Source organism: Silene latifolia, chromosome 3 (assembly GCF_048544455.1).
Source record: "Silene latifolia isolate original U9 population chromosome 3, ASM4854445v1, whole genome shotgun sequence".
NCBI classification, from domain to species: Eukaryota; Viridiplantae; Streptophyta; class Magnoliopsida; order Caryophyllales; family Caryophyllaceae; genus Silene; species Silene latifolia.
The window spans coordinates 138916792-138926612 of NC_133528.1; positions in this window are offsets into that span (position 1 = coordinate 138916792).

Genomic DNA, 9821 nt, shown 5'->3' on the forward strand with positions numbered 1-9821 from the left:
AAATCCGTCAATTAGTTGTCAAGGAGACGTGTTAAGGGGAAACGCCTATAATTTGCCTACTAACTCCCTCTTGGGCTCATAATAAGACACTAGTCGCCCCCGATCTACATCCCTCTCGGGTTCGTAAGTCGGACTCCTTAATTTAATACCCAAATATCTGAGTAATGATCAAGGTTATTTGTAACACCCCCATACTCCAAGTGCCTTACCAGGACCACTCAGGTATGAGGATGTCACCATCTCGGTTGCCCGAGGTATGATAATCAAATAGACAAAACAGAAACAACATTTATTATAAGTAATTTAATGAATAAGTACAATCCTCGAAACCAAACTGAAAGTACAATACATTATGCCAAACTATCTGTTCTCAACTGAAATATAAATAAATACTAAACTACAGCGGAAGACTCTATCGTCATGTCGTGGCCATCCCAGCTATCCCAGTATCATCTCTATACCTGTTCAATATCTGCTCACCATCCCCGAATGGATCACCGCAGGTTTTACAAAACAACACCGGGGTCAGTACTAATCACACAATCAATATAGATAACAACAATAAGACAAACAGACAGCTGAGCTGTCACACACACACACACACACACACCACCAACTCCCATCGTCTCAATATCGACCGTCCTTTGGACCAGCCCGCCGATGGGGGACCGCAGCCGTTCCCACCTAAGCCCCGCTCATCGTACGAGCGATAACCCTGTCCATTAATGTGCACATCTCCTTTCGTGGCGGGTTCCACGAAGGGCGAAACTAGGGCGTGAGATCACTCCCGCAAGTGACCCCACTCAGCCGAGAACGCATCTCGAGAACCATCAACAAACACAATCACAATCACAATCACAATCACAATCATCATATCAAACAACTAACTACAAAGACATCACCAATATCCCATTATGGGACTAATGCGAGTAGGAAATCCTACCCGGAAAGCACAACACGCAGACGGTATCTACAATTTGTCTCAAAACGCCTCTTCTACGAATTCTCCTCCTAACATATAACACATAAAGACTACCAATTACTTACTATTCATAAAACCCCCAAATCCTAAATTAGGGTTTGACCAAACCTAGCAAAACATTATATAAATTATATTAAAAGCTTACCCTCGACGCAAGGAATCCAACGACACGAACTACGATACGAACTGACCGTCTGAACTCCGGGAATTGCTAAGAATGCGATTAGGAAGATGAACTGGTTGCTTTCTCTCTTAAACAGGGTTTTAGGTTTTGCAAAAGTGATTTAAAACAATGACGATTATGTTTAAATACCTTAATCGCATAATTAACAAAACCCGAGAAAACTCCCGTAAAACCGGACACTCGATCGAGTACCCAAGGTACTCGATCGAGTACCCCCTTACTCGATCGAGTGCCTAAGGCTACTTGATAGAGTACCCCCTTACTCTATCGAGTACCTAAGGCTACTTGATAGAGTACCCCCTTACTCTATCGAGTACCTAAGGCTACTTGATAGAGTACCCTACAGGTCAGAAACTTTTCTAAAACGCAACTTACCCTTACTCGACGAGTAAGGCCTACTCGATAGAGTACCCCAAGACTTATAAATACGGAGTATTACGGTCTTCCCTCCTTAAAAAGAACTTCGTCCCCGAAGTTCAACCCATACTCAAAAACAACCATACTAACTCGACCCGGACACAACAACATAACTAAGAACTCAACAACTCGACCAAACATAAAACATGAACTCTTAACACCTACTCCACCAACTATGTTTACTTCCTTAACATGACTCACGATATCGTATCCACCACATATATATCTCTCACGACACCAACTTCATACATAACCAACCACCATCCACTAACACTGCTAGCTCCATAATATCATCCACTATCAAATCCAAAATCAAGACACTCCTAGACATCAAACGGAATGTTACATTCTACCACCCTTAAAAGGAACTTCGTCCTCGAAGTTTACTCAGACTCATAACATCATCCTCCAACTGTCAACATTATATAAAATATTCCCACACTCTGAAGCATCACACTACTACAAGCACGGCCATGGCCTTTTATAAGTATTATCCACAAAACAAATCCCTCCTTTACACTACGCTAACACTCTACTTCCAATTATATTACAACATGCACCACCATGAAACTCTCTTTTATCGCCTCCTACTCCTCTTAAGATAAATGTTACGTCCTCGTAACTCACTAATACTAAATCCTAGATATATCTTTTCATAATCCTCATCACCGTCGCATGTCAAAGATATCCACCTATAATCTAAACACTCGCCATGCACCTACCCAAGGCTCACTTACTTAAACAACTCTCATACTTCACTTCTCTCGTCACACCACCTAACCTATACCACAAAATCCTTAATTTAACCCAAAACTTCACTTGTTCCCTATTACCGCAACATGACACACCTCTCTATATAAACTACATAAAACTCTTACCACCAAAAGCATAACTCACGATCCACACTTGTTACGTACACTCACACTAGATCCTCAAGTTCTTTCCTTCATTACCGCAAAACTCATACATAACTTAATATGACACTAATTCCCCCAACACCCTACACTCACTGTCCCAACAAAAGATTATGAACTACCTGCCGCTTTCAGATCATTACAACACATGTTCCACGAATCATTTTCCATTACCATGTCTACTAAAGCCTTATCTAGAACAAGATCAAAATTACTGTAACAACCTCTCACAACCGTGTCCCATCAATAGAACATCACTATACCATGACAACAACGAAAACATATTCAACTCTATTTCATATCATACTCTACCTCATTCTTAACTTAACCTGGTAAAGAAAACATCAATAAGCAAGACAACTGTCTACATGTTCAACCAAAACTCACAAAGAACAACAGCAAACAAAACAACAATCTATGTATAACTGGTATGCACTTTCGAAAACTCGTATCATAATCATCCCGCCTACTCCACCACAACCGGTGACGGCATCACAACACCGCCACCAACAGCCACACCACAATGCGAAAATACCCGCATCACAATACTAAATACCGTGCCCGGATCACCACCGGAGGCACCACAACCACATCGATAGACATCACAACTACATACAATTCCATAAATACTGACTCGGAAATAACCTTTCGGACAAGAAAACTTACTCAAATCCACTTTACTCAATCACAACGCAACATATTATATGAATTAAACAGATAAGCATCTCATGAACATCATCTCTACCATTTCACGGAATACACATGTGTTATTAATACACATAAAATTATAACTAGCCATGTCAAATTAATCAAATTATTACCTTTTTGGATATCATTCAATTAAACTACCGTGTCCAACATATATATTACAGAACATTCATAAAACAGCTTTATAATTATCACACCATACCACTTCTTGTGAGGTCAGAACCTCACACAAACATTTACACATATCATAGACCCGTAATCACAACCAACTAGTCAATCCCGACCACGTAAGTTACCACTCAACAAAGGTTACCGTTGTCAGGGCTTAACTCGCATGCCCCTCATCACATTCTTCCATTCGCATCACCAAAGACCTTCTCGCCATACATAACCATACAGCTAACACTCATTATGAGAAACCACCTCCTAAGACTATGTCTTATACTTCCTGACAACCATACTTTTATCAATTCGGTCTTTACAAAATCGCCTCTTTAGAATTGCCACTTTTCTAATATACCCTTAACCTTAACCACTAGTCAAAGACCATAACACTACCACTGTCCAGACATCAAACCTCTTCACTCATCTCTAAACATCATGATTTCTTTTCTATCTTTGGTTAACATCCCAAACAACGAACATCGAATTCATGAACAAAATTACCTCAACATTCTTCCCAATATTTTCCTTAATTGAATCATCATCCATTTCTCCACCAAAATCTCATATCATGTAGATATTCTACTAACTTCTTACTTTCCTTAATTTCTCGAAACTCATTATTAAACATGTTGTCTTGAAGCTCCCATATAACCATTAACTAACATCCTCATGATAATATCACACATTTCGATGATTCCTTACCTTTATATCACATAACTCAGGTGAATATTTTCCTCACTTACTTTTATCCTTCTTTTCTCTTTACACTCAATAATACCAATTAATAGTTCAACTCCTTATTCCTTCTAGCTAACTCTTTAGAAATCCGATTACCCCTTCGTTGCTCCAAAACTCAAATTCCATTACTTTCTACCGACATCATCCCACTCTTTCTTACCATGGATCTTCTCTTATTATGCTATCACTCACACTTGCCACTAATCTATCCATAGAATCAACGTTTAATGTTCAAACAATTGCATCTCCCTTTTTACATCTCTAGAAATCATAATTCATTTAATACCGTTAATTACCCAAGGAAATCACACAGTAGTTTCGTCTCTCGATAACACAAATTTCCAAACTCAGTCACTACCTGCAAATCCACGTCGCGACATGTCCCATTAAGTTCGCTATATACCACTATTTCCAAACGACCTTTCATTACATATGTTCTTACTCAACACTATTTCTAGTCATCTCCCTCCATAATTTATTATACATCTCAGGTTGCTACTATCAACATCATTTCTTTCAATCTTTTCATTCTCACGTTCCTTAAACTTACATCATGCCTTGCCCACATTCACTTACATTTTCATTACTCAACATACAATCATGTCACTCATCTCGTCTCACACAACATGCTCTATGCCTCAATTAAGTCTTACTAATCCCAACACATATAAATCATGTCCTCCCCACCGAACTCATACTCATCATAGGTGCCACTCTTTACACCACAAAATGGGTAACTTACGCGTCAAGACCAACATACATGTAAAACAATGCATAAAGAAGCAAAATAACGCCTTTGAATTAAACATAATATGCAACGAAGTCAAAAGATAAACATATGACCCAAATTAGGGGTCACTAGATCGAGTACATGCCACTCGATCGAGTAAGGGACTTACTCGATCGAGTAGGTGAAGATCAGAAGCACGTAAAACAAATTACCAGGGCTACTCGATCGAGTAGCTAAGGTACTCGATCGAGTGCCCCTTTACTCGATCGAGTACCAAGGATACTCGATCGAGTACCCCAATTCTCAGCACTGTCCAGTTTTCGTAAAACAGTCATAACTCACTCATTTCTTGGTCGTTTTGGACGTGTGACCTATCGTTAGAATCGTAAAAGAACAAGCTATCACCTCCAATTGGAATCACATTAAAATCATTTACGCATCTCAAGTTATAACAGTTTAAAGACAACTTTTTGCTGTAATCGGGACGACATAATTATTTGATTTTACTTCCAAACAACTTAAACAACAACCAAGTTAAACGAAAACAACCCAAAACTCATAAAACCAGTATTCATAATCATATGTTACTATTTTCAAAAGCCAAACAACAACATTCATCATGCACTTAGCTTATCTAACTTGCCAATTATGACTTACCCACATGTTTTTATTCTATCACTTTTCGTAAACAAAATCACAAATACATGACATCAAGTCCCCTATTCAAATGTTACTACCACGATGATTCATCTTTTCCACTAATTCATCCATCATACCACATATTTATCCACCATATACGTTCAACATATTCACCCAAAGACATGTTCAATTCATACTCCTAACCTTCTGTACTTTTACTCAACACGACAACAACAACATGTATACTTACACATCGCTTTGTATATATATATAGACAAAACACTTTTCCTTGCGTAATTATAACATGTCAAATTACATGTATCAATAATTATACTTTCATGCTTTACAATCAACCAACATACAATTCACGTCATTATCATCTTTCATCCATCAATTCATACAACATACTACTACATAAATACACACAGCACACAATAAGCACATAACGATCCCGACACATATCCCATGGTGACCGGTTCAAAATTGTAGGGCGAGTTCGCGACTTTAGGACGTCTCCCAAGTCTTTGCATTAACTCCTACAACCTTTACCCCGGGTTCATTTTAATTGACTCCCTAGATTCATTAGATTCATTGGTTACAGGTTTCAGGATCGTCGCTCTGATACCATTTGTAACACCCCCATACTCCAAGTGCCTTACCAGGACCACTCAGGTATGAGGATGTCACCATCTCGGTTGCCCGAGGTATGATAATCAAATAGACAAAACAGAAACAACATTTATTATAAGTAATTTAATGAATAAGTACAATCCTCGAAACCAAACTGAAAGTACAATACATTATGCCAAACTATCTCGTTCTCAATCGAAATATAAATAAATACTAAACTACAGCGGAAGACTCTATCGTCATGTCGTGGCCATCCCAGCTATCCCAATATCATCTCTATACTGTTCAATATCCGCCCACCATCCCCGAATGGATCACCGCAGTTTTACAAAACAACACCGGGTCGAGTACTAATCACACAATCAATATAGATAACAACAATAAGACAAACAGACAATTTGAGCCTGTCACACACACACACACACACACACACCACCAACTCCCATCGTCTCAATATCGACCGTCCACCTTTGGACCGACCACGCGATGGGGGACCGCAGCCGTTCCCACCTAAGCCCCGCTCATCGTACGAGCGATAACCCTGTCCATTAATGTGCACATCCCCTTTCGTGGCGGGTTCCACGAAGGGCGAAACTAGGGCGTGAGATCACTCCCGCAAGTGACCCCACTCAGCCGAGAACGCATCTCGAGAACCATCAACAAACACAATCACAATCACAATCACAATCACAATCATCATATCAAACAACTAACTACAGCACATCACCAATATCCCATTATGGGACTAATACTGAGTAGGAAATCCTACCTGGAAAGCACAACACGCAGACGGTATCTACAGCTGTCTCAAAACGCCTCTTCTACGAATTCTCCTCCTAACATATAACACATAAAGACTACCAATTACTTACTATTCATAAAACCCCCAAATCCTAAATTAGGGTTTGACCAAACCTAGCAAAACATTATATAAATTATATTAAAAGCTTACCCTCGACGCAAGGAATCCAACGACACGAACTACGATACGAACTGACCGTCTGAACTCCGGGAATTGCTAAGAATGCGATTAGGAAGATGAACTGGTTGCTTTCTCTCTTAAACAGGGTTTTAGGTTTTGCAAAAGTGATTTAAAACAATGACGATTATGTTTAAATACCTTAATCGCATAATTAACAAAACCCGAGAAAACTCCCCGTAAAACCGGACACTCGATCGAGTATCCAAGGTACTCGATCGAGTACCCCCTTACTCGATCGAGTGCCTAAGGCTACTTGATAGAGTACCCCCTTACTCTATCGAGTACCTAAGGCTACTTGATAGAGTACCCCCTTACTCTATCGAGTACCTAAGGCTACTTGATAGAGTACCCTACAGGTCAGAAACTTTTCTAAAACGCAACTTACCCTTACTCGACAGAGTAAGGCCTACTCGATAGAGTACCCCAAGACTTATAAATACGGAGTATTACATTATTAAACCCGCATTGGTTCCAAGTCATCTCACTCCCTCTCTCGAGGGTCGATTTCAAACTCAAGATTGAAGGCATCCTCCCTCGGTTCTCCCTCTCGGGTTCAACCTAGGTCGACAACTAGTCTAAAAGAGGTGGTTTCACTCCCAACCTAATTAGTTCTCACCAATGGTCAAGGGTCAAAAGTCAATCACCAACAACAAATAAGACTATAACAAGTCAAATACTCCAATCTTCCTTAACCAACCATCCAACAACTACTGAAAATGGAATTTAATAAAGTAACTTACACATGTCGGGGTTAAATCAAATCCTAGTTAAAATATTACTCACTAATTATATTTAATCTAAAATAAGACACATTTATAATTATTCTAAGCATAAAATTAAGCATAATTAATAATAAAGATTGTAACTTTAATCTAATTTAATGACTAATCAACATGAATAAACTACACTAAACATGGTAAGATTAATAAAAACTAAAACTTTGATTAATTAAAGTGACTAAACTAACTAAAACATAATAATAATGAAAATAACAATAAGAAAAAAAATATTGTTTAGTTCGACAAAATGTATGATATATAACATTAAATAAAAATTGTTCAATACAAGGATAGAACCCATGACCTCTAACTAAGAAATAGTCTTTAGACCATCCCCAAGCAAGGTCAATTGCTTGGTCATGACCTTGCTTGGTCATGGTTAATGGGGTAATTAAGGTACTTAATTGGTGACCAAAGTTGTTAATCTATGACCAAAGGTCAATTTGTGACCAAACTTGGTCACAAATTGCTAAGATTGACCACTTACGTGACCTCATATGTGTCCAAATTTGATTGGTGGAACAATAAAAAAAAAAAAAAAATCTACATTTCCAATGAAATGAAATGCTACTGTAAAGTGTAAACGCATGATGACGGATGAAGTACACTACAGTTGCACTTCCTTTCACTTCCCTTCACTCAAGAACTCAAAAGCATGTGCTCTACTGCTCCCTCTTCAATTCACACGGTTCTACTATGTTAAATTTATGGTTTGAATGGTTTATAGAATGGGTTTAAATAGGTGTACACTGAAGATGGAGATGGAGTAGATGGTGTACATTGAAGATCTCGATTTATCTTATTCTGCTGGGTTGAAGATCTCGATCTCGATTAAAGATGGAGTTGATGGTTTATTAGATATAGTAGGAGATATGGTTTATTAGATGGTTTATTAGATATAGATGGAGATGTTGTGTGAGAAGGAGATGGAGATTGGTGTTACTGTGTATAGAGATAGATCCATGTGCATATATATATATATATATATATATATATATATATATATATATATATATAGAGAGAGAGAGAGAGAGAGATAGAGAGAGAGAGAAGAGGGGGGAGGGATGGAGAAGAAGATTGATCGGCTGCTGGGTGAGAAACTGAGAATGAGATTGATCGTTCAATATTTACAACCCTAGATGACATACTCGATTTATGGTTACTCGGAATTGGATGAGTTACTCGGTTTAATTTAATTGGTTACTCGGAATTACTTGTATTAATTGGTTACTCGACTTGTATTAATTGGTTACATGGATCATGTATGCGGCATTTTATGTTTTTTTTTTTAAACTTGTATGCGGTATTTTATATGTCGAATTATGTTTTTCAATAATTTTGTTTTTAATTGTTAATGAAATCGACTAATCATTTTTCAAAATTATAACGTTGTTATTTAATATTTTTTCCTGTAAAGTACGCCATAAGATTAATATAGTAAAGTATTGGAGTAGTTTTTATTTTATTAAGATATTTAAATAATAGAAAAATAAATAGATTTATAAAATGTTAGGAAAAATAATTGTAAAAGTAAGAGAGAGAAAAGTGGGGTAAAGAAGGTGAGAAATGATTGAGAATGTTGTAAAGTGGATAATGATTGGGTTGATGACCTAGGTCGCGACCTTCTGCTTGAGAGGGTGAAAATGAGTCAAGGTTAATAAGGTGGGATTAAGAGTAAAATCGGATCGTGACCTAGTTAGCGCGACCTTTGCTTGGGGATGGTCTTATAACCACTAGACCCACATAAAAATGTGCTCCTTTACTAAAGAATATTGTAATTATTTTTCGGGAAAGGGGTGTAGAATTGTAGATGAACCCCCTGCACTCCCGCCAAAAACGCCACTGGTGAGTTGGATATGGTACCATGATGAAATATGATGATGATGATAGAATGGTGGTATATTAATGGTGATAGATGTATGAATTGGTGATTAATGGTTTGAAGGGGATGGA